Below are 21,184 nucleotides of genomic sequence, written 5' to 3'. Positions count from 1 at the left end.
GGGAGGGGACCTAGACAAGCAAATCTGAAAATTCATGTGGAAAAGTAAACAAGCAGAAAGAGCCAGGAAAATTCTAGAGCAGGGGGTGGGGGGAAAGAAGGGTAAAGGGTGGGAACGAGCCTCACCACATATTAAAACATATAAAGCCATAGTAATTAAAATAGTACATGTTACCAGCACCTGAACAGATGAATCAAACAAAACAGAAAGTTCAAAAATAGATCTAAATACATAAAATCATTTAGTGTCCAATAAAAGTAACATCTTCAAACTAGTGGAGAAAAGATGCATTATTAGATTGTTGGGACAGCTGCAGAACAATCTGGAAACAAAGTTAGGCTCCCTACCTCACACCTTACATCAGGATAAATCACAGGCAGATCAAAGATTTCATTATAAAAAAATAAAACCATGGAAGGATTTAAAATATCTTCTGAGAGAGGCAAAAGCCTTTTGGAAATGATGCAAACCCAGTTAGGTAAAGAGTAAAATATTCCACTATATAAAAAACAAACATTTCTGCATAATAAAAATGCACCATAAACAAAGTCAAGAGATAAACGACAAGTCAGAGAACATATAACTCTCATATCCCAGACATAGGACCGACCAATTTTCCTAAAAACTGAAAAGCACCTAGAAATAAGAAATAGGTGGAGGAAAATGAAAATGTAACTGGTTCTCAAGCATATGAAAACTAACTTAACCTCCTCACACCGTGAGGTGACCGGAGGTGACCCGGTGAGGCATTCCCCCACCAGCTAGTGGGAGTGCCTCTGGGAAGGGCAATTAAAGCCACAATAGCTATGAAAACCCCAAGTCCTTTCACCCTTTGATCCAGCCACCCCCTAGGCACTTACTTATCCTGCAGTCTTCCAAGGTGACTGGCACCAGTGATGTGTACAATAACAAAAGATTGGAAATAACCAAAATACCCACCAAACTAAATTATTGTGTAGTCATACGGTAAAATACTTAGCAGCCTTAAAAAAATGAGGAAACTCAGGGTGCTTGGGTGGCTCAGTGGGTTAAGTGTCTGAGTCCTGGTCTCGGATCAGGTCATGATCTCAGAGTCCTGAGATGGATCCCTGTGTCAGGGTCTGTACTGGGTGTGGAGTCCTGCTTGATATTCTCTCCCACTCTCCCTTTGCCCCTCCTCCACCTCCCTCTGGTAAAAAGAAAAATAAAAAATATCAGAATACCTTTATCCTTTTATAATATACACAAATATCAAATCATTATGTTGTACGCCTAAAAATACAATGCTTTATGTCCATCATATCTCAGTTTAAAAAAAAACTTAATTGGAAAAACAAAAAATATCTTCCTTTTGTAAAAATTTCCAAAACCACATGCACACAGTGTCTAGGCCCCTCCCCGGGCCTTGGAGGCTCCATCAGCTTTCTTGGAAACCCACCTCTGGCGGGAGGGAGACTTTTCACTTTACATCTTTATCAATGACCTACATTTTGAACATTTTGAACAGTTCTTCAAAAAGGCTGCTGAGGGGCCAAAAGGAAGACACAAACAGAAATACGCTGGATGTTCTAGGATAAACCAGCTCTCCACATTATGAAAACATCAGTTCTTCCCAGGTTAAGCTATAACCAGCACAAAACGCAATCCTCCCAAAATTACCATTAGGCAGATTCTAAAGCTCATATAAAATGATAGTAAGGATTTGTTAGGTGGAAAAATAAGATGCAAAGTAGTGTTTTGTTATGTAAACATCTAGGTTAAATTAAAAATTTACATATATGTCCTTCTGTATATACATATACATAAGAATGACCCCAGATGGGTATACAAGAAATTGCCTTCCTTGGGGGAGAAGAACCAGCAGGTGTGAGGACAAGGAGGGAGGGTTACCTCTCACTGTATGTTTCCTTACCTCCAACTTTTCTACCACTTTCCAAAAAATAAGTACAATTTAAAAGAGAATGTGATCTACAATGCCCACCCACCTGCTGGTCCCTGCCCTACCCACCCCTTCAAAGCCCTTCTGAGGCTCTCCAGCCTCACCCTCTTCCTGCCTCTCTGCCTATTTTCAACATGAAAACTGGGACCTCAGCTCTGGCCTCCATGAAGCCTCTTGCACATCAAAGTTGGGGCTTCGCCAAACACACCCAACCCAGCTCCCCACCCCTGCCTAACTCACCTGCTGGGCTGCCCAGGACACTGGGGATCCTTCCAGGGGCAGCAGCTACTCTGAATGGCTCCTCATCTTGGTCCACGGTGGAATCTGCAAGGAAGGAACGGGGGAGAAAGTCCATGAACCAATTTGAGCCGCTGGATGCCGGGAGGAGGAGGAAGGAAGAAGGAAAGGAAGAGGAAGAGGAAGGAAGAAGGGAAAGGAAAAAGGGAAGTTAGAAGAGAGGGAAGGAAGCAAGAGATGGGGTAGATGGTAGGGGAAGAAGGAAGGGATCAGGGAGTCTAATGGAAGTGGCAGGGGGTGGGGGGGTATGAAGGTTAAGCCAGAGGAAGGCCTTCACGTGGGAGGGAAGAGGCGGACAGGTAAAGGCTGCACAGGTGGCGAAGAGGAGTCAGGACCTCCCATGCTCTGGCCTCCCTGGACCGGTGTGTGGTCCCCAGGCTGGGCTGTGCAGAGGCAGGCTGCGGTGGGAACTGCCGGGTCTGCCTGCGCCGCCCGCAGGGAGGACTGGGCGGGGGCAGATGCAGTTCCCACTACAAAGCTGAGCCTGTCAGTGAGAGGTGGGGAGCAGGGGGCGGGGGGCGGGGAAACATGACACTCTCAGCGGGGGCTAGAAGCCTCGGGGTAGGGTGAGGGCAGAGGGGGCAACTGAGGCACAGGTGTGAGACCCGAGGTCGTGCTCCTAAACATGCGTGGGGGGCCAAAGGAGGCTATTTCCAGGCAGGAGGAAAAGGAAGTGGCCATCCCCGAGAGCAGGCCCCCAGCAAGCTCAGGTGGCCTGTGCTCCGTGTGAGGAGGGTGGGGAGTCGACAGGCACCATGGGCCACAGCACATTTCCTGCCACAGGGTGGGTCAGTGTGCACCTGTGACCATCTGAATTTACTTGCTAGGTATTTATCTAAGTAGACTCTACAGCTACTTCTTAGGATGGAGCTAAAGTAGATATATGTTTCAAAAGTATTTTTTTGAAGATTTTATTAATTTATCTGAGAGAGAGAGAGAGAAAGAGCGCATAAGCAGGTGGAAGGGCAGAGGGAGAAGCAGACTCCCTGCTGAGCAGGTAGCCCAGCTCGGGGCTCAGTCCCAGGACCCTGGAATCATGACCTGAGCTGAAGGCAGACGCTTAACGACTGAACCACCCAGGCGCCCCTTCAAAGCATTTTAAAAATAAACTTCAGGTAATTAGTACCTCAGAAAGAATTGGCAAAGAATGGCAGTGCTACTCAAATGACAATTTTTTTTTAAATAAAAGACAACCTAAATAGTCATTATACACCAGGTATCTAAGCAGTTTTTATTAACTTCCTGAATCCTCACAGCAACCCTATGAGGTACACAGCTCGTAGTAGAAGATGAAGAAACTGAGGCACAGAGAAGTTAAGTAATTTGCCCAAAGTCACACAGCTAGGAAGGGGCAGCCTGAATATAGTCTTAGATCTGCTCTAATACAGTAACCAGCGGGAGCCCCACAAGGCCACGAGCCCTGAGGACATCACCACATAAAGAGGTGTGTTGTATAATGTACACACTGGAATCTGAAGATTTAGTACAAAAACCAAGAAGACAAAACATCTCTATTGTTTCTATTTATTATATGATGAAAGTATTCTATTTAGGATATTTAGATTAAATATATTAAAATTAATTTCAAAAAATTTTAAATTGCTCTTGTGGCTCACAATGCATTTCTCCTGGATGGTCTAACTCTGGGTTCTTTTTTTTTTTTTTTTTAAGATTTATTTATTTATTTGAGAGAGAGAGAGAGTGAGCACAAGCAGGAGAGACAGAGGGAGAGGGAGAGAATCTCAAGCAGACTTGGTGCTGAAACCAAGAGTCAGACGCTCACCAGACGATGCCACCAGATGCTCCCAACTCTGCATTCTTGGCCACTCTGCTTCCTGCCTCTCAAAAGTGATCATGAACACCAAGAGAGCACCTGTTCCACCTTGGGTCCCGTTCTAAAGACTCAACGTGGACAACTGATGTCCCCAACCGCGCTACTGGAATGACCAGAGCTGGGAAACAGGAAACCACTTCCAACCCTGAGAATGGGTCAGACTCCTCCGGGGCCTCCCTCAAGTTCCTATTCCTTCCCTAAAGACTTCAGACCAAGGTCAGACTCAGGGACCCACCCTGACACCCCTCTACGACACCTCATTCAAGGTTCTAGAAGCACAAAGATGACCTCAGAGAACTGGACTGGCTCTCCAGGAAGCTCAGGCTAGAGGGGGTCAGACACCATCCAGCCAATGAAAATAGCCCAAAGGGCCCTCACCAGGCTGAGGGTCAGGGAAGGTATCCTGGAGGAGGAAGCTCCTTGAAAAGAGAAGTTTGGAGCAGTGCCCAGCTGGGCCCTACTAGAGTCTGAGGCCAAGAAGGAATTGGCAATACTAACCCCCTTTATTTAAAATTTTGGTATCTTACCTTAGATTTTTCTCATTTATTTTGATTTAAAAAAAAATACAGCTTAAAAATATTATCTTGAATTCTGAGCTTTTTGGCCACCCCCGCCCCTTACACTTGGTGCCCAGGGCAAGTGGCACACTCACTGTACCCTAATCCTGGCCCTGGTTTGGAGGTGTATGCCCTCCAGCTACTGTGACACATCCCTGAGTCTCCACCTCCAGGGGAGCAGGGACCTGGCAAAGGGGAGTGTCGTCCTATTGTGACAGCAAGGCCACAAAATGGGGGGTTCCCCTCCTCCTCTACCCCAAGGGCCCAGCTCAAGCCTCAACACCCCACCACTCCACTCTGCCCCGCTTCTCCAGTCTCCCTCCAGCTCCCCTCTGCTGTGCCAATTAAGATCCCACTCCAGCTCAAAACTGCTAAGTCCAGCCCCTCGTCATTGTCATTTGACCTGCTCCAGCAGCGACATTTACAAATGAAGAAACAACACCCGCAGAGAGGAAGTGATTTGACGTAACCCAAGCCCTAAACCTAAACCGGGCTGGCCCAAGACTCCCTCCATGTTGCTTTTTGCACCAGGAAGCAGCTGAGCATAGGGGACCCCCGAAAATGTCTGCTGACAATGAATAAATGAGCCACAGCCCCCCACCTTCAGGTGCTGACTCCAGACTGCCTTCTCCAGCAAGTCCTCCCTCACCACCCACCTTGGGCTCCTAAACCTGGGAAGCTGAGCCCTGCAGTTGGGCACTGCTCCTGATCTGCCTCTAGTTGTTCCATTCCTGGAGGTCCACCTCCACCTAACCCCCACCTGGCCTGGGGTATCCTGAGGGTCTGCACCCCTCTGATTCCCTTTGTTCTCCACAATGGAGTCCAGGGCCTGGCTGGCCCAGGGGCACTCAGTCCAGAGGTAGTCATCCAGAATCATTAATCCTTGCCAGCCAGTCCTTCTTTTGGTCTGACCTGAGTCTCTCTTGCTGGCGGCCAACCTTTCACCTTCTGTCCTCTGACGACCATTTCGACCCCCATCACAGTTTAAATCTCATTGCCCCTTCTCTTTTCCAGCCCGGCATCCCTTGCGCCATACCTACCCGTCCAGCAGGAAGGCAGCCCAGGGGGCAGGCACACTCCCACTTCCTCCATTTCCTAAGTGCCTACTGCATGCCCAGCCCTTGCCAAATCTCCACCCTTATCTCACTTGTCCTCGGAACAACCCCAAGGCCTGAGATCCTTGCCCCATTTCAGAGAAGCTGTGTGGGGTGGAAATTTGCCCAGGTCACTTGCTGGAGTCAACAGGGGCCTTCCGAGAACGTGACCTCCTCTGTCTAGTCCAGCTGGAGAGGCTTCCAGAGGGACTCCTGGGCTGGGCTTTGAAGAAGTAGGAGGTTGCGTTTCCGGCCCAAGGGAACCGAGTGGACAAGGCTAAGGGATAGGAAAGGACCTGGCAGTCAGAGACAGGGTGATTTCAGTGGGGCAAGGACGGGGGAGGTGAGAGGATGGTAGTGACACCCTGACAGGTCTGGGGACTCCCACAGGGGTGGGAGCCTCCTTTGCATTCTGATATGCATGGTGAGTCAGGCCTGAGTCAGGGTAGCCTTGAAGGTCCCAACTCCTTCCACATTGGGCTCTGAGGTCCCCTCAGCCCAGACCCTGCCCCCGCCACCCCTTCCCAGGATGGCATCTTCAGGCCGCCTCTGCACAGAGCTACACTCTGGGTTCAAGGGAAGGCCCAGTGATGTGGGGGGGGGGGGTAGAGAGGCAGAGGAAGGCAGGCCCAGGCTCCACACTTGCTCTGTCCTTCCCGGCGCACCCTCCCCTCCTCCTCCCCCTGCTGCCCCAGGCAGGCCAGTCAGGGACCCTAGCATCCAGACCTCAGGAAACCCCTCAGAACGTACCACACAGGAACCAAGAACAGTACTCATGCAGCCTCGGCCAGGTCTATAAACCACAACCTAGCCGTACCACAACTTACACCTCACACAGCCCTGAGCGACACACACCTCGCAGGCCACTCGGCAGCCGCACAGCTGATCTGCCCCTCCACTGCACACACTCCCTTCAGCCCCCACACTCCCTACCAACCACCCGACTACATACAACTGCCCTCCTGCCCCGCGATGCCCGGTATCCCCCAACCGCTCCCTTCTGCCCAGTCACCAGGTGATACCTGTGGGCAGGGCCGCATCGCATCTGCCACCCTCCTGGGACTCCGCTAACCAGGCAGCTAACCAGGCCAGGGGCCTTGGAGACACTTCCCTCAGATATGAGGAACTAGGTGGGGGCGGGGTTCCCAGCGCAGAGGGTGCAGAAGTGGCCCCCGCCTGCGGCCGCAGCTATTTCCCTCCAGCCCTGCGAGGCAAGGCAGCAGGTGTGGCCCTCAGCTAGACAGCTGACTGATCCCTGGGCCAAGAAGCCCACTTCCTATCTCTCAGGGATGGAGGCCCACTGCATAATGCACCCAAAGAGTTATACTGGAGTCACCCGCCTCGCCACCGCTCCGAATCTCTGCCTGTCACTTGCCCAGGCACCAGGCTTCTACCCTATCCCATCCATGGTGTGAGCCGTGTCTGGGGTCCTCTGGGGTCTCAGGAGTGACTGAGGCAGATGAGGAGCAACACTCAGGACAGTGAGGACTGGGTCGGAGCCCCAGCGTCTGGGTGCATGAAGAGTGGCCTCACCGGTGAGTCCCTGGGGCTCCAGGTCAGAGCCCATTCCACCCCAGGAGGCAAGGCAAGTCTAGGCTCCAGTCCTGGCTCTGTCACTTCTGGCCTGAAGTACTGGGCGAGTCTTGTCACTTTATGAACCTCAGTTTCCCCCTCCATAAAGCAGAGCTGTCATCCAGATGACTATGACACGTCACCATATATGTACCAGAGACCACACTCATTTGTCATCCACTCCCTCTTCTGCTGTAAAGACAGACACTTCCTGTTCCTTAGGCCCAAGGACTTGGTGTTGGCCTTGTTGCCAGGCTCTAGTCTAGACCCTGCAGCACCCTGGAGCTCTCCGTTACCCTAGCTCCTGGTGACTCTCACACCCTGCCTCCAGCCACATCCCCCTGCAGGGCTCTAGACTGGATACCCCACTGCCCCCTAGACTTCTGTCTGGGTGGCCCCAGGCACTGCACATGCCCGCCCCACCATGCACTCTCCAGGGAAAGCAAGGCTACCCTCCAACCTAGGTGGGGCCTTTGAGCAAATTAGAAAAAAATGCCTCTTCCTTCAGGAGCCCCACAGCAGGACCTGCAGCTCAGCAAAGAGGACAGGCTAGGTTTCAGTACCCCTCTCCCAGCTCTCACCTCACCCCTCCCAACCAGATACCCTGGGACAGGGCACAACAGGCACATTGCACACAGTGGATCTGGTGAGAGGCAGGACATTTAAACAGCCTCCTCGGGGCAGCTGGCTCAGCATCACCCCAAAAAACATAAAACCAGTTTTATTCGTGCCTGTGGTGCATTAAAGACTAGGGGACAGCAGACATCGCTGTGCTCAATTTCAGGCCTAGCCTTAACTCCCACCCCAATCTTGAAAGACTATCACTTTTAAAACCTTCATGTCTGTACTGTTTAAAGTTTTCATAGTTGTGTATCGCTTTTATAATTAGAAGGCAAAAAAGATAAAAGTATCTTAAGTCTGTTAGAATTGAGTTTGTCCCAACTTGTTCTTCAAAACCATTATTAAAAAGTACCTTCATGAGTTTAAATGTAACATGAGTAGACAACTAAGAAAACAGTTACAAACGAAGCTGATTTCCTGGGCCATCTGGACTGGAGAATGAAAAACTGAGACCCCCAAACTCACTTCCTCCCTCCACCATGACCTTATCCTCCGGAAAGTCTAAGACACCACCTAGCAGATAAGGTCCCCCTTACCAGGACGTGAGGGCCAGTGGCAGAGTGCAGCCCAAGGACTTTCAAATGGGAAATGGACTGAGGGTCATTAGTAAACATGAGACTTCAGAGTCCCGTGGTTTGTCCTCTAGACAGCACCTGACCCCATCCTAGCCCTGACCGTCACCCATATTCCCCCAAACCTCATCAAGGGGCCCCCTCATGCCCAAGCCCCACCCCGGAGAGGGTCAGCTGGGAAGGAAGGTGTGGAATCAAGTGTGATTATCTGGAGTGCCTCACTTGCAAATTAACGAAACTGAAAGTTAAATGATTTAGGGTTTAGGTCTTGTCAAAAAGTCTGTGACATTCGAATCCCCCTTGGCTGACCATGTATTCTCACCCCCAAACAGATCGTCAGGACCATTCTGGGCCACTCCCTCCCATTTCCCCCAGGCCTCCTCATTACCTAGTTTTGACACATACCTCCCTCTCCATCCCCACTGTGCCCATCCACCCCAGGCCTCTCGTGCAGGCCTGGATCTCTGGGCCCTCCTCCCTGCTTCCAGCCCTTGCACCACCTTCAGCCAACACACCCCTGCAGCCTACCCTGTAACCCGCCCCCACCCCCCAAGGCAGAGCTCCTCACCTAACCCGGACTCCACAGCCCTGACCCACACCCACCTTCGCCATGCCCCAGCCTTTCACTGTTCAGGAGCAGCATGTGACACCTGGGACACTCCCAGCAGGAGCACACAGGGCTCTGTCTGGTTCCCTGACCTCAGGCATAGATCATCCCCTCCTCAGCTGGGGACTTCCCAGGCAGGGCTGGGCCAGAGGTGCCACAGGGTGACTCCAGCAAGATCCTCCTCTGTGTCCACTGCTCCCTATGGCAGGAGGTGGTGGGGACAGCGGGGCCTCTTAACACTATAAATGAGGCAGAAACAGAAAGAAACAGGGCTGACCACATAGTGGGTGGGAGTACATGGGGCTGGCAATGGGCTCCTAGGCAGCCGGAGTGGACAGAACCAGTCACACGGTGGGACCCTCAGAAGGGTTGAGGGCTAGTTTTGGCCCTGGTCTGGGAGAGGGACAGAAAGCCACCTGACTCCATCCTCTCTGAGCTGCCCCCAAACCTGATGTGCCTACCTACCCAGGAGGAGAGACTTGGCTCCCCTGCACCCTAGAACTAGCAGCCTAGGAGGGCAGGGACCCGAGCCTCCCTCTCCCTAGGTGGCCCCTGGAATGGAGAAGCCCAAAGATAAGCAGACTGCTTGCTGCTAACACCCAAAAGGGGGAAGCTACCTGTGTTGATGGGGTAGAGGTGATTAGACTGGCAGGGTGGGCGCTGGCAAGGAGACAGAGACCGGGTACCAGCCACACAGGCTCTGGCCTCCAGTGTGATGTGTGACCTCAGCCTTCCCAGCTACAGAGTCAGACAGAAGATGGGAAGACTCCATGACTCGGCCTCCGCTCTCCAACTCACGGAGAACATTCTCACCCACTTACCCCGCCTGGCCATCCCTGCCTACTTACCTGGCCTGGCCATCCCTGCCTAAAACAACAAAGGTGGTGATTATGGAAGGCTCTCCATCTGCCAGGCACTGTGCTAAACACAGTGTGGGGACTGCTTTATACCACCCTCATGACAATCTAGAAAGTGAGTGGTTTTAGCCCACCTTAAGGATGAGAAAGAAACTAAGCCTCAGAAAGGTTAAGTACCCTGCCTAAAATAACACAGGAGCCAGCATCTGAGCCAGCATCTGGGCCCCTCTTTCTTTTTTTTGGGGGGGGGCCCTCTTTCTATTCCATCTCCTCGGAGGGGACAGTGCAGAGACAGGCAGAGAGCAGGGAGGACAAAGGAGGTCGGGTGGGCAAGAGAGAGGGAGCATGAGCACAGGCTGAGAAGGGCCTTGAAGGCCAATGCTAAGACATCTGCCCTTACTGTCCAGACAGCAGGGCACTTCCAGGATGGATCACAGGGTGGGGGGCTGGCAGGTGCACAGGGGTGCCGGCTGCTAGGAGACTGGGAATTCATAAAATTTCTGAGTCTCTGTTTCACCATCTGCATAATAGGGACTATGAGAGCTCTACCATGCACACTTGTGAGAAATAAATGCATACCTTCAAAACACAGCCCAAATCTGACCAGCTCTCACTCCCCAGTGACTTTCCACCTCCCTCAGTAAACACCACAGCCGCACAGGTCTACAGGCTGTGTGTAGTCCATCCCCACTGCCTCTATCTCCTCGCTGTTATTCCAACCCACTCTGTGTGTGCTAACCTCAGAGCTGGGCCCTGGAGCTCCTCTGCCTGGAATGTTCACCCAGACATCTGATGACTCACTCCCAAACTCTTCCAGGCACTTTCTCAAATGCGAGGCCTTCCTTCCCTGAACGCTCTGCCTAAAAATGTGCCCCCTGAGTCCCTGACCCTGTGTCATCTTTCAGCTTTATCACTGGGGGGTTACAGACCTGGATGCCTGTACCACTGCTGGGGCACTGGACTACTGCATTACACATTTATTTGTTCATTGTCCGTCTCCTTTACCAGAGGACAGGGGTGCTGTCTCTTTCACAGCCCTATCCCCAGTGGCTAGAAGTGTCCGGTCCCTGGAGGGATGGAGGAATGGACGTCCACAAAGGCCTGGCTCACCTCAGTCAGGAGCCTGGGACAGGGGCCTGCGACCTGGGTAAGGAGAGGGATGGTTGGGAGAGGTGGGTGTCAAGGTTCACAGTGGAGTTCTAGGAGTCAAAGATTCAACTCTGAGGTTCCTTGGCCCCCTCTGTGGTTGGGCTTCCCCCTTCTCTCCACCTGAAGCTGCCCCAGCCACTTCCTGCTGTGCTGGCCTGATAAACATTGCTCAGGGAGCCCTCACCCACAGAGAGGAAGTGCTGACTCTCAGACAATACCCCCCAACACTGCTGACCACCGGGCAACTGTTCCCCAGAGCAGGTCAGAACCTCCTCGGACTTCCAGTAGTCTCTGAGGCCAGCCGCACCCCCTCTGCCCTGTCTACCCCTTCCATGACTTTCTGTGTCATCTGGTGGGGTTCAAAGGACCTCCACCCCCTGGCTCCTGCCACTTACTCCTCTCCCACCTCATTCCCTCCACTCGCACTGCCTGATACTTGACCTCCAGGTCTTTGCTTATACCAGGTCTTTGCTTATACTTGACCTCCAGGTCTTTGCCTAGAACATCACTCTACCTTGCTCTTCAAGGCAGAGCTTCAAGTTCACTTGAAGTTCAAGTGTCAACTTCAAGAGTCACCTACTCCAGGAAGCAGTCTCTGACTCCCGTGGCCACAGCCCTGATCATGCAAGGATGTCATTATCTGTGACTGTCTCACCACAGACTTGGCTGGGTGCTCCTTGAAAGCAGGACCAGAGTCTGATTCCCCTGCATCCAGCCTGAGGCTGGCAGGCAGGCAGTGAGTATCTGTTGAATGAATGAACATCTCCTAGTTTTGTACTTGGAAATTAGTTCCCAGGCAAGTGATGACTTGCCTGAGGTCATACTGCAATCAGTGGCCACAGTGTGGCTCTAACCTGGCCTCCAGCCTCCTCAATCAGGCACCTCCCATTTCCCTAGTGCCCACCAGGCATAGCTGTAGTCTCCTGCCTGCCAGACCGCAGGCCTGCCTTCCCCCGGCGCTCCACACCCACCAACCATCCACTCCTCAGGCACGGGGCGACCACCTTACCCAGCCCTCCCCTCCTTCAGAGAGGAAAGTGAACCCCAAAGAGGTGCAAGAAACTAAACTAACCAGGGCCCCAGGGTAAGTCAGGGCCAGGCCCCAGGTGCCCCAGACTGGACCCCCTTCCACTAGCCTGTTCCTTGGAAGAAGTGAGAGGGTCCGGTCCCTCAGGGAACCTCAGAGATACCACAGCAATGCCCCGACTCTACCGGGCTAGGCAGGCCCCTCACTGAGAAATGTGGGTTCTGGGTTTTCAGGTCACTGGCGGTAGACGCAAATGAGTGTCCTGGTTCATGTCCTGAAACAGAAACTGGAACAGAACTGCGAACAGCTAGATGCTCCCTGGGCTCAGCATGCCCATCTTCAGAGCTGAGGAGACAGAAGGGGGAAGAAGAGCCCCAGTCTGAAGGGAGAGGTAGGCCTTTAACTGGGGCTCTGGCACCCAAAGCTGTCCTACTGTCATCCGGCAAAGCCTCATCCCCAGCCCTGCTCTCCGGGGTCCCTTTTCCCCCACCAGACTATGGTTGGTTTTGGGAACAAACTCTGGCATTTTGGCTGCAGATCCCCAGTGGGCTGCGTGGGGATCCACTCAGATGGACAAAAGCCTTCTCCAGCTCGCACATCTAGGAGGGCAATGCCCAGCACCTCCTACGCCAGTCCACCAGGATGCTGAACGCTGACCACACCTGCACAAAGGCGCAATCACCAGGTCCTCTGAGGATGCATCTGGGCCCCATGGCACACACGGGCACCTGCATGGTACCTGCCCAGAGGCATGCGTGGCAGGAAGGAGATGGGAAGCACAACCTAGGAAGGAACACACCAGCCAGGAAGTTTCCAAGGAGGAAGGCACTTCTCTCAGAAGAGGGAACAGGTCTCCTCCCCACAAGGTGGCTCCCGTTCTCATGCCCACACCCCGTGAGGGCAACTGCTATGCCCACAGGCTCAGAGGGTGGGGGGGGGGCACCAGCAGGACCAGGTGCAGGTGGCAGCACTGCAAAATATTCAAAGGCCCTGAGCCAAGGCCCAGCCTCCCTGCCCCCCAAGGAGGGGCAGTGCCTCCCTGAGGGATCCCAGGCTTAGGTCTCCATCCACCAGTCTGTCTCGGCCCTTGAGCTTGGCTCTGACCCTCCAAGACGGGTCCTGGGCCTGCTGAGCTACATTCCATGTTGGTCCTAGGAGGACCTGGCTCATCCATCAGCATGACCCAGACCTTGCTCTCAGACCCAGCCAGCCATCAGCCCTCCCTGGACCCTCCCTCAACCCCATCTTGGTACCCAGCAGGACAGCCCCACTGCCAGAAAATGAAGAGGTTGCCTGGCCTCTGCCTGTTCCTACCCCATTCCCCACCAAGATGGCTATCTCTTCTGCTACCACCTAGTCTCCCTTCCAGGGTCTGGTTCTCAGATTTTCTTTTTCTTTCTTTCTTTCTAAGATTTTATTTATTTATTTGACAGAGAGAGGCACAGTGAGAAAGGGAACACAAACAGGGGGAGTGGGAGAGGGAGAAGCAGGCTTCCCGCTGAGCGGGGAGCCCGATGCAGGGCTCGATCCCAGGACCCTGGGATCATGACCTGAGCTGAAGGCAGATGCTTAAAAACTGATCCAGCCAGGTGCCACATGGTTCTCAGATTTATTGAAAGGCGAGAGCTGGGTGCTCTTGCTGGGGATGGTGGGTGTGGAGAGCATACAGAGCCTGGAGGCCGGTTGCGCCACTGAACCCCAGAAGTAACCCTAAGAAGCTCCGGGCCTTGTCTGTCTGGCACCAGCCAGCCAAGGTGGGGCACAGGACTCGGTCTCACTCAGAGGCCACCCAGTGCAATTCAAGGCTTTCCAGGCTCTTGGAACCCAGAATTTTGGAAACTCAGAAGCCAGGAAATACCAGCACACAAAACCCTGGAATCCTTGAATCCCCAATGCCTAGGATCTGTGACTCAGAATCCTCCAATCCTAGCTGCTCTGTGTAGGGAGAGGGTGGATGAGAAGAGAAAGGAATGGAGAAGGCCGCCTACCCCACCTTACCTGCTCTGTTTGATTCGTTCCTGTCCTGATCTGTCCACACCTAGGGACTGGTGTGGAAGCTGTTGCTTCCTGGTCCCTTTGTGAAGATCAGGGGGAGCTGAGTTCAGGGCCCCGGCCTGGCATTATGGTGGAAAGGAGGGGAGGGGAGAAGAGAAGGCCAGGAGCAAGGCAGTGCCCTCTGGGGCAGTAGGGAAGGAAGCAAAGGAGACCCAGGCATTTGGGGTAGCAAGATGAAGTGGGCAGCTCCCCCATCCTGGGGGCTGTCCCACTCCACTACTGGCCCAGCCAGAAGGAAGTAGGGCCAGGCCAGACTTCCCCACGTGCAACTTCTAGGTCTTTCCCCTGGGAATGGAGACAGAGGAGTGGCCATGAGAGGTCCCAGTGCTCCTCTCTCTCCCCCTTGCCCTCACAACAATGAAGATAATAAGGAGGAGAAAGATTTTGCCACATTCCTCCCTGCTGTGGTCAGGGGACGGTGGCCTCTCTGACGCCTGAGTCCTCCTCTGGACCCCTCTGGCACTAAGCACACTCTTGACCACAGCTGGTCCCTGCTTCTTGGCCTCATGGCTCTGATACCATGTTCCCCAGGTTTGTTCATTCGGTCACTGACATCTGGCTGTTCACATCCCAGGCACCGTAACAAAACTAGGTTTGGTCAGGGAGAAAGACCTGGGCCCTCTGACAAGGCAGGTAGGCTGCATCTGAGGCAAGTCAGGGCTTCAGAGGCCCAGGATGCCCTGACCGGGCCCCAGGCATGCAGGCCTCAGAACTTCTGCCCGGGTGTCCCTTCCAGCTCTCCCTTTCCTGGGCTGAGAGACCACAAGCAAGTACCTTAGCTTCCACTGACCTCAACCTCCTCATCAGCAAAACAGGGCCTGGGAGAACTGTCATATTCAACAAAGCCCAGAGAGAACAGGATAGAACAAGGGCAGCAAGCAGACCTCCAAGAGGTGCTTGTCTGAGGGCCGGGACCCTGGGAGGCTCAGAAATTGATAGCAGTTGGCCCCGTCTACAAGGAGGATGCCTGGGCACGCCTGCCATCCCCACAGTGGGCTGCCAGCAATGTCACATGACCATGTGGCCCTCCACGCCCTGCCCGCCACCCAGATCATCAGTTCCCAGAGTAGAGCAGGGTTTGGATCTCCTCCGCCCACAGCGTCTCCCAGTGCTCAGAGTTCTCACCACGGAGGGGGAGACACTCAGACTCCCGGCTCCTCCGTAATGGGTGATTGTAGGCAAATCACTTCACCTCTCTGGGCCTGTCTCCTCATCTGTAAAATGGGAATGGTACCTACCCCAAGAGACTTGCTGAGGATTAAATCAGTCAAAAAAAAAAAAAAAATGCTTCCACAGTGCCTGGCACAGAGTAAGCTTCCAAGAAACACTAGCTACTGCCACTATTATTACTACCATTCAATAATAATGCCGTTACTGAACTGGTCACTTAAGCCCACATCCCCTCCCAGCCACTCGGATTGCCCTAACAGTCTGGAGCAGATGTCCTGAGTACAGGACAGATCTTTTCCCTTCTCAACTATGTTCCAAAGGCTGAGACAGAGGAAAAACTCCACTGTTCCCCCAGCCCCTGGTCATCCCTGACACCTGAGGTCATTGGCCTCCTTGGGCTGTCCTCCCCAGGGCCCTCATCAGAATGTACAGGTCTGGGGGCCTGATGGGGGTGGGGGTTGAGGGGACAAGATGTCCTCTCTGATCAGGGCTGGGGGGCCTGGTGTTGAGTTAGAGGCAGGGCCTGAGCTCCATGGGCAATGTACTTGTAGGGGACCTCTGAGGGCCCCTCTTGCCTTCCTGCTGTTCAGATCCTTGGAGCAGCCCCATTAGCACAAAATCCCTTCCTGAAATATGAAACACCCCTCTGTGCAGGACTACAAAGGGGGCCAAGGCCAGCCAGACCAAGACCAGAGGAGGGGGTGAGAGGGCCCACCCAGGGGACTGGTTTCTACTCCTCAGGGAAGGCGGGGTCTATTCAGCTGGGGTCACACTCTGCTCAAGGCCCCCTTGGCCACCACCCAAGGGAAAGCCCCTCACTGAGCAGATCCTAGACTGAGCTCAAGGGGTAAGGTCAAGCTGGGGGAGGGGAAATCAGGCCAAACCAGGCAAAGGAAACTCCTGCCTGACCCTGCCTCTACCACTCAGTGGCTGTCTGGGGAGGACGAAAGTGGTTAGCATACATAATAGTGCCTTCAGTGCTATGTGCCTCTTTACTGACATCTTTCTCACAGATGTGATTCCTCAGCTTTCTGAAGCTGCCCCCCCCCCCCCATTACTGGGCAGTGATCCCCGTCTCATGGAATGGTATGAAGTTAAATCAAGTGCAAATGTACAGCATCAGGCACATGATAGGTGCTCAAATCAAACAGAGCTCCCTCCCTTTCCCTCTTCTTTCCCCAAGAGGGCCCAGACTAGGGGTCGGATCTGTCCTGACCCTCACCCACCAGGGCTCACTATCTGATCCTGGTCTGATCTCTGGTCCTTGGCCTCAGTCTCCCCATCTATGAAAAAAAGCTTCTGGGCCAAGTAGTATCTGAATGTCCATGACCCTATCTATTCCAATCTCCTTCCCACCTCCATTCCCTCCTTTCTTCTCCATTTCCAACTCGTGTCCTACTGCATCCCTCCTCCTGCAACAGAACCTTTGGGAGCCTAAAGTTGGGTGGAGGAGACAGCTGATGAGCAGCAGGTATGAGCCCTCAAGCAACCCAAGGCCCACCCCAGGCTCCCAAGGGTTAAGGTCCAGAGTGAAGGGCGGGAGGGAGGGGTGCATGGCAGGGTCAGCGCTGGACAGGCGGGCCTAGAGCCCAGGGCCTGCCTCCCCTTCCCCCACCCTGGGAACAGAGGCTACTTGTTTGGGCATCAGCTGGCTGGCTTTGAGCTTGGCTAAAGGAAGAGTGGGGTGGGGAGGGGAGAGGGCCCCAGAGAATAGAGGGGACTCCCTTCTCTTTAGCCGATGCCCTAGTCTTAGTACTAGGCTAGTCCACCACCAGCCCCTAGGACTCTCAGAAGCCCCTTACCTCTCTGAACTGACCCCTTTCCCTCCAGTTTGTCTCTTTCCTTCATTCAAACTAATTTCAGGGAACAAGATTTACTCTCAGGCCCAATTCTTGCCCCAGTGGTCTCTCTGTAGAGCATGAGACCAGGGCTTATCACCCCATCCTGCAGATGGGGAAATGGGGGCTCTAAGAAGTTTGGGAATTGAAGAGCCACATAATGTTTGATTGCTGTGCAGGGACTACCCCAAGCCCCAATCATCCCCAGGGCTCTGCAGGCCCTTCCACACAGAGCTCCAAGGAGACCCTTCCCAAGCTGTGACACCAGGAAGGATTGAAAGGTGAGGAAGGAAGAGGCAATAAGCAACCCACCTGTGAAGTCCCAAAGGACACAGATTTTTGGATGGGGAGAAAATTCTGGAGAGGGAGGGTGGGGAAGACAAACAACCTGCACAAAGGACGGAGGTTTCAGGTACAGAAAAGCATGACTGGAGCCTGAGAGGTGGTGGGGGTGCAGCTGGGCTGATGAAGCCTGGGGGCAGTCTGGGCCCCAGGTGGCCTCTGCCCACTTCCACCTCACCAGTTGTCAGGACTGTGCCTGGAACAACCCCCTTGTGCCCAACTCCTGGGAGGAAGTGGTGAATGAGGAGGCAAGGTCCCCCAGGCCAGGGTCTAGGCAATCCCCAACCAGCCATGGGACACATGGGGATGAGTTCTTGCTGCACCCTGCCCCAGCTACCCCTTCCAGCCATACCCATCTCCTTTCCATTCCTCAAATATACCACGAAAGTTCCTGCCTTTGCACAAACTGTGCTGTCCTCTGGGGGGTCCTTATCCTTGTTAATTGCCACTTCACTGCCTATTCCAGTCATCTCCTCCTCCCTGGGCCTCCAAAAGTCCCAGTCCCTGATTCTATCTTGGTACCTGTCTGCACTTGTCTTCCAGATTCTGCTGGGATCTTTCTACCCTATAATGAGCTTGCTGGGAGGTCTCCCCCTAACCTGGGCACTCTCTGCTCTCCAAAGACAGATATCCTGGGTGCCTCAGTTTGGACCTTGGTGCTCAGTACAGTCAAATCCTACCTGAGTACTTCCACAAATCTGTACCACCCTGCAGCAACTTCCCCCCCACCCCCGCCCCTTCCCTGCAACCAAGCCTGGGGATCAAGGAAAGCTCCCAGGATAAGAGCTTTGGATGAGGGAAATGCATATGCCAGACCCTACTGCGATCGCTCCTGATCAGAGTTCCCCAACACCAAAAATCACACTTGGAGATCTTAGACCAAACACCCACCCCATGTCCCCTAGGCTGCACTTCAAGCCTGCTCTCTCCAGCGCCAATAACCCACTCCCGGCTTGACCCCATTCAGTGAACACACACCTCCTCTTTCCAGCAATTGGGCCAGGTAGGAGCTCTTGGGAGGCCATGCCCCCATTTACTGATGGTGAATTGAGGCACAGAGACCGGAAGTCGTCTGCCCAAGGTCACTGGAGCCCCAGGTCCAGGGCATAGGGTCATAGGAAAGTGCCAAGCGGTAAGGGTCTCGGCGGTCAAGGAGGTGGGAGACTTCATTTCACAGATGAGAACAGCAAAGCGCCAGAGGGAGGGCTGGCTTCGGCTCCTGGGAACGTTCCAGCTAAAGGACTAATAGCTGGAAGCCCCCTGACCCGCCGGTTCGCCCTCCTCCGGACCGACTTTGGCCCGACCGCGCATCCTCAGTTGGTGACCCTCATCCCCATCATCACACAGGAGAGCAGACCACTGCCCCGGGAGAAACGCTCGCGGAAGTAGGCGCGGGGCACACAACCGGCGCGCGGCCTCGGCGTTCTCTTCTGCGAAATGGGGAAACTCCGGTCAACACCTGGTAAAGGGGCAGCGGACGGGGAAGTCCCAGCAGCCGCACTTACTTGTTCTGAGCGAAGACTCCACGCGGGGACCCGGGGAGTCAGGGTCCTGGCGCCACCACTGACTCACGCCGCTGTAGTGAACTCGCGGCCAGAGGCCGGCGCGCCCACCCCGCCCGGTGCTTCCGCCTGCCCCACGTGACGCCCGGGGGTGGAGAGGGGAGGGCCGGGAAGGGGCAGGGATCCGCCCCCAGCTCCTCCCAGCCTAGTCGCAGTCTTTGAGCCCGCGGGCCTGGCCCGCGTAGCCGACAGGTCTGTCGGTGCGTCTCCCCCGCCCTTCTCGTTGCTTGCCTGTCCGTCTCTGTCTCTTGAAGTTAAGACTTACCTCCAATGTCCCCGCACGCGGAGTCTCCATCTCTTCCTGAGTCTCCCAGCTTCTTGCCACCCTTCTCCTGGTGACTCTACCCCCGGGATGGGGCGGGGGAATGAGCCACACATTCCCAGACCTCCCCCCGCCCCAGCGTCCCAGACCCCCAGGATGGAAAGGGGCGGTTGGAGGCGGGACGACCCAGGTCCCTAACCTCCTCCTCCTGGATGTCCTTCCCCACCTCATTCTCTGAGGATATCCCACTTCCCTCTTGGGGGCCACATCCCCCGGGGTAGCGTGGTGGGGAAGAGCCCTACACAGTCAGAGGGCTGAGGGAGGATCAAAGGGCAGGAGGCTGTATAGAGCCTGAGGGCTCTATAAAGGATCAAAGGGCAGGAGGCTGTATAGAGCCACATCCCCCAGGGGTAGGGTGGTGAGGAAGAGCCCTACACGGTCAAAGGGCTGAGGGAGGTCAAAGGGCAGGAGGCTGTATAGAGCCTGAGGTCCTGGCACCAAGACACCTTCAGTGGCTGAGATTGGTAAAATGTCTGCCCATCCTACCAGCACATACACTGATAAGGGCCCCGGGTTTGGGAGGAATTCCTGGGTCCTGTGTTCCTGTCACTTCTGAGGCCAGCCAAGTCAAGAGACCCTAATTTCTCTGTGCTTCTATTTCTCCAAATGCCCAGTGGATATATTTGAAAGAACAGCTCTCACCAGGATGGGGCGCGGGGGTTGGCTCTGAGATTAGGAGTCATTAATCTGAGCACCTACTACATGCCAAGCCCAGTGCCGGGCAATTTATGCCTTTTATCTGAATCCTCATACCTCTCCCTGAAGGCAAAAATCATCACCCCAGGTTAGGGATTAGAATATGAAGCTCCAAGAAGTTCTAGGACTTGTCCAGAGTTACAAAGCCAGTATTGGGCAAGCCTGGGATGGGAACCCAAGTCTTGGAGAGTTGTAGAATCTCCTGCCTACCCTGCACGGGACATCCACCTCACCCCTCTAGAAGAGAGTCAACTCCAAATGGGCTGTATCTTTCCAGGAGGGGAGGACAGGGCCAAACCTTGGAGAGAACTTCTCAGCCCCAAATTCATATGGGGTGCAAAAACACTAGGGAGGGCCAGAGCACAGAGCTCTCGCCCTCCCAACCTGATAGTAGGGGTGTCCCTTAGGTGGCAGAGGGTACCTCGAGGTCACTGAGAACAGGTGAGATTCAGGCACCTCTCTAGATCTCAAAGCCTGGACTTGAAAGCAGCCAGGTGGAACACAAGACCAGGGAACAGGCATCTGACCACTTGCAGAGGACTGCGAGCCCTACCTTTTCTGTTAACATAGGCCTGAGGTCTTCAAAGTAACTTGGGAAGTCTCGACTCACAGAACCTGGTCCCTCCACTGCACTAAAGTCTGATGACCCTCATCTCAACCCCCAACCTTCCTCCTCCAGAACATGTTGCCCCCAATCTTCATTCTGAGGCCCACAGCCATGTGGTCTGAGACCCAGGAACCTTTCTGTCTTCCTTCTGTGATGACTGGATAGTGTCAGACCCTCTACTTCCACAGCTTGTACCAGTGGGGCCTTAGGCTGAAGGTCCCATGGAAAAACCTCACCCTCTGACCCCTGACCCCGGGCCAGACCTACTTCTCTCAGGGCCCTGAAAAGTAGCCAAAGAGCCTAAAGCGAACAGGCAACAAGGACAGGCCAGCGGATGAGTAAAATGATGAACAGATACAAAAGAGAACACACTATGGAACAACCTCACGTACACCCCCAGCTGCACTTGGGGAAATGAGTGGTTGCCCAAAGGGATAAAGGCCAGGTGATCAATAATGAAATTCACAAAATGAGCTCTAGAACAAGG

At 53.9% G+C, this 21,184-nt stretch overlaps 1 protein-coding gene across 1 annotated transcript in view; it reads right to left on the bottom strand.

The window, feature by feature from the left end:
* The window catches only part of ARAP1 (ArfGAP with RhoGAP domain, ankyrin repeat and PH domain 1), a 48,804-nt gene extending 42,032 nt beyond the window's left edge, over positions 1-6,772 (bottom strand). The window contains 2 exon segments of the mRNA XM_032853181.1: positions 2,159-2,242; positions 6,723-6,772. The gene's annotated coding sequence lies outside the window, so the exon portion shown is untranslated.
* Positions 6,773-21,184: the final 14,412 nt, after the last annotated feature.

Source organism: Lontra canadensis, unplaced genomic scaffold (assembly GCF_010015895.1).
Source record: "Lontra canadensis isolate GAN:19392208 unplaced genomic scaffold, GSC_riverotter_1.0 scaffold7, whole genome shotgun sequence".
NCBI lineage: Eukaryota > Metazoa > Chordata > Mammalia > Carnivora > Mustelidae > Lontra > Lontra canadensis.
This window is presented reverse-complemented; position numbering and strand designations above follow the sequence as displayed.